The following is a 4899-nucleotide window of genomic DNA, read 5'->3' as shown; positions in this document are numbered from 1 at the left end:
AATAATGGACCGACAATGAAGGAGCTTGTGAAACCGCACCACACAGTCACAGAATCTGAGTACAGTGGATGATCCTGCACAATATGTGGCGGAGAAGACCCACAAACGCGACACTTTCGTGCATTCACTGCACCGTGCAGAGCATAATGTGCCTCGTCCGTCCAAAAATTAATCCCCGGCCCCCTGTGATCCATTTCTATACGTGTCATAAAACGAAGGGCAAAGTCAGGGCACTGTGACCTTCCTTGGGACACTATTTGGTTCACATTCTGAATCTTGTGGGATACCAGTGTAAAACGTGCCTCAAAATCTTTTGAATTGTTGATCAGGGGATACACAGTCCCGCGTCACAGTCCAGTCCAGTTTGAGGCACGTGCTGTACGGGGGGCTATAGCTACAGCAACTTCATCAACTGCCATGGGAATGTGCCTCCTTTCTCTCCCGTGATGCAGCACCTAATACACCTTTTTCTTCAGACTTCTTAATTTATTGGCGTGGAGCAACTTCGCAATTGTATCTGTATGCGGTATACCGATAGTGCATCGGTGCTGATGCTGTCGTTCTGATAAAACAAATTTATCAGTAGTGCACGGTCTATTTTCTCACGTTTTGTAAGGAAAATTTATCCCTTCTTAACCCTTTACACTAACAGCCACTTTAGAAAAGAAATAAACGGGCTTTGCCGAGCAACAACCAGCATACTGACGTCACAACATGCAACATGTCACATTCTGACTGTTTGTAGCGCCTTATTTTCACCCGATGGCACAAAGTTGAACTATTATTTTTGCAGCATTCTCCGCGAGCGAACTGTTTAGTGACCATACCTACGATGATTCAGTGGTCTGCGATGTATATTGTCCGCACAGCAGCACTCGGAACACCTTGAGTTTAATAACCCGATGCACCGGCACTGAAGCTACTCTGTCGACAGACCAGCCACGGATGACTCCTGTCCTACCTTACAGAACGGGCAAGTTTCCGGCCTTGACGATCTGTGTCGAGGAGTGGACGTCCAATACCCTGTCCGCTATTCGTGATTTCACCGTCCTTCATCAACTTTCCATAGAGTCTCACGCCGGAAGCACGCGCAACAGCCTTGCGAAACGCTCCTTACCAGGTACTAGGCCGTAGCAAAGTACCCTTAGCCAAAGTCATATGTGCCAGTATTTTTTTTCCCCCGTTTGCAGCCTGTATCGTCGCTAGAACGATTTCCCAGTCGTCTCTGCTCCCGTTGTATACTTTCCTTACCACGTCACGTGCCCGCAACCTCCACCATGCACCACTTACAGTGCGACGGGCACGGGTAGTGGTCGCAACGTTTGTGGCTCTTCGGCATACATGACAGTGTGACAGTTCGACATGTCTTTTACGCTAAAGCAATTAAAATTCTGATGACTGGCCAACGAGCAATGGAGAGATACATATTGGGAATGACAAGAAGAGACAAGATGACAAATAAATGGACTGAGTAACAGACTGGAGTGATAGATGTAATTATGACAGCAATGGAAATGAAATGGAAGTGAGTAGGCCGGCCGCGGTGGTCTAGCGGTTCTAGGCGCTCAGTCCGGAGCCGCGCGACTGCTACGGTCGCAGGTTCGAATCCTGCCTCGGGCATAGATGTGTGTGATGTCCTTAGGTTAGTTAGGTTTAAGTAGTTCTAAGTTCTAGAGGACTGATGACCATAGATTTTAAGTCCCATAGTGCTCAGAGCCATTTGAACCATTTTTGAGGTGAGCAGGTCATGTGACCAGGAGAATAACTGACATAAGTATAAAGGAAGCTCTTTACTAGATTCCAAGGTATGAGAAAGACGATCTTCTAGTCGAAAGTGGGAAGACGATATTAAGAAACATGTCAAATAAACGAAAATCAAGTAACACCTATGTCTGATATCGACCGTTGCTCTTTTTATGTAACTGTAATATGTGTTATAACGTTTATTGCCTTGACACTTATGGAAACGATTGTTCTTAATTTTGTGAAGTTATGCAACGAGAATTAATTTCTGCATCTAATATTTTAAAACTAGTTCTTTCATTATAGAAATATGTTAAGACATTATATGTAAACTGGTTCATACTTAGGGAATGTAGGACTGTGCGAGATGTAACAAACGGAGGGAAGTATCACCGCAACGAAAAGCTTTAGGCGGGAGTGTAAAAGGTGGTTTGTCGCGAATCAGCGAAAAAGGTCTTTGTCGCAGAGACAGACTGTGGTCAGCATCCAACGAGCTAACATCCTCACTGCTTAATGAGACAATAATGTAGCTGGAGTGAATTAATTGGGCCTCGGATGTGCATTTACACTGGCAGCTAGATCATGTCATTTACTGATTTGCTCTGAATCGTGAAATTTCGACGCCAAGATAAAGAGCTTCTTATGTCGAGAGCCGTTATCAGGTATGACGACTTCACTCTTTTGTCACAGAAGATCAAGACGGCCACCATCTTCAGAAAAAAAAATGGTTCAAATGGCTCTGAGCACTATGGGCCTTGACTTCTGAGGTCATCAGTCCCCTAGAACTCAGAACTACTTAAACCTAACTAACCTAAGGACATCACACACATCCATGCCCGAGGCAGGATTCGAACCTGCGACCGTAGCGGTCGCGCGATTCCAGACTGTAGCGCCTAGAACCGCTCGGTCACTTCGGCCGGCTCTTCAGAAAAACTAAGGTTTAGTACCGTACTTACTTGAATGGATTAGTAATTTGCTGAATATGTAAATAATAACTTCTGTTTTCAACTGTGTGTCGAGAACACTGATTTATCCTTTCATTTATCTGGTTACGCCCCTCTTTTTACTGTTGAAATATTCAGTGTTCCCGACTATAGTTAACTACAGAACCATCACTGTTCAATATATTTATTAACTTTCGTGGACTAATAATATCCTCGACTGTATAGTTAATCCTTTCTGTGAAACGTTCCTGATGGTCATGAAAGGGCACAGTTCAAGTATTTCAAAAGAATCACAGTTTGAAAAGGACTTCATTGCTGGGAATACTTTCCGTTTTTATCAAAAGTTTTGCACAGTTCTAAAAGCTACATAACAGAAAAGTGCTATTAAAATGAAGTACAGGCCAGAACAGTTCAAAAGCCTACACTTATCTTGTTTGCACTACAGGTTTGTAATAGTGCTCTTTTATTTATTTATGTGTTTGTTTATATATCTATTATTAGTGCGTCTTGTTACAAGTGTTAGTCCTAAACACAGTCAGTAAACAGAACAGTTTCTGGACCCCGCATCTTACGTTGGTCAGTAGTTTGTAAATTTTACAGTGAAAACGTTTATAAAATTCAGTAATAATGCTAGAGTCTTTTGTAAAATTAAAGTCATAACTGCCAACAACTTATTAAAACCGCAACAGATTCAGGGCCTACATGTTTCACTTATATTCTGCGTAATTCAAAGACTGATTTGCTTCTCATTAAAACAAAGAGTGTCCATCTTAGTTACAATAACAGTTGACAAAATTACTCTCTTTCAATACTGAAGTCTTAAAGGCACTTCATATCTGACTTATCTCTGCTATTCCATTATTAAATGGAACTTTGTAATGAGCATTACTCTTCACAGTATAAAGCAGACTGTGCGTTAGTGTACAACAATTCGTTGACAATACAAGAAAGCAACTAGTTTACTTTGTGAGTAGTAGATTTACCTGGAATTATTTTACCTAGTTAGGCTAGCGACGGTTTTTGATTTGCATGAACACAGCTTTTGCTTTCCATCTGTAATACCGTTGGTTCGATTCCCGCAACTGCTGCTCCCTTTTAATTAGTAATCTTTCAGATAGTGAAACATAATGTCTGTCCTCCATTAGCAAACTATCACTATCGAATTTAATTCCTGTGAAGGAGTAATATTATATGGGACTCGCTCTCGTAGCTGTAACCTGCAGTCTTATAACCAAACTCCTAGGAAATATCACAGGAGTCCTTTCTTCACCAACAAATATCATATACGTGAGGGTAACTATGGAGAAGTGTTCCTTTATAGTCGAATATGGTAATTTATGATAACATACTATTGAAGCCAGAAATTTTGTTTCACTTTACATCCATTCAGTGCACAACGCATTTATTTCAATGTCCAACGGAATTTCCTTCACGTCTTCACATTTTACTCTTTAGTAACAGACGAATGACTGCACTAATCTTTATAGACTGCTGCTACTATACTGTTTTCCTTTCTTTTAAAAAAAATCCCATTCGAATTTCACGCAGAATATTAATTTTTCTTCATGCAGACATTTCACTCTCTTCATTGCGTGTCAGATGGTTGATGACGATGAACTTTTTTATGTATAGAAAGCGTTAAGAAGTAATTTACTTTTAAAGCTGTTCTTAGTATTCTGGTGTCATTATTTCTTACATCTTTAAACGTACTAATACCGACAAAAAGGAACAGATTGCGTTATTACTGCCTGAATATACATTTTACCAATCTCTACTATTTATGAAATGTCCTCCAGCAAAATGTCAGTGTCGAAAAACCGTAACGTTTCTATGATATCGTAATCGTCGTCCTCCGGCATGATGCAAATTTTGTTATGCAGGAAACTACAAACGTATTCTCCAGTGGTCCTTGTTTGTCAAGATGGCAATGACCCTCCCTCTACGGCAATCCTCTTTCAAGTTAAAGCAGTTAATTACTACACACAGCCTTCAGTGACCATAAAGTTTATTTTATGTAGGACGTCCGACAATTTTCGGAGTTTATCTCAAAGACTACAGGCTGATTCTTAATTTTATAGGTGTTCATATTTATCACGAGACATTTATGGGAACATATTTGTGTTTTTACGAGAATCAAATACTCAGAGATAACAGTTCTCTCTTTTTACGCCAACAATCAGATGATATACTATGTTAGATATACGACTGCAAA

This window comes from Schistocerca americana, chromosome 3 (genome assembly GCF_021461395.2).
Source record: "Schistocerca americana isolate TAMUIC-IGC-003095 chromosome 3, iqSchAmer2.1, whole genome shotgun sequence".
NCBI lineage: Eukaryota > Metazoa > Arthropoda > Insecta > Orthoptera > Acrididae > Schistocerca > Schistocerca americana.
Note: the sequence above shows the minus strand (reverse complement) of the source record.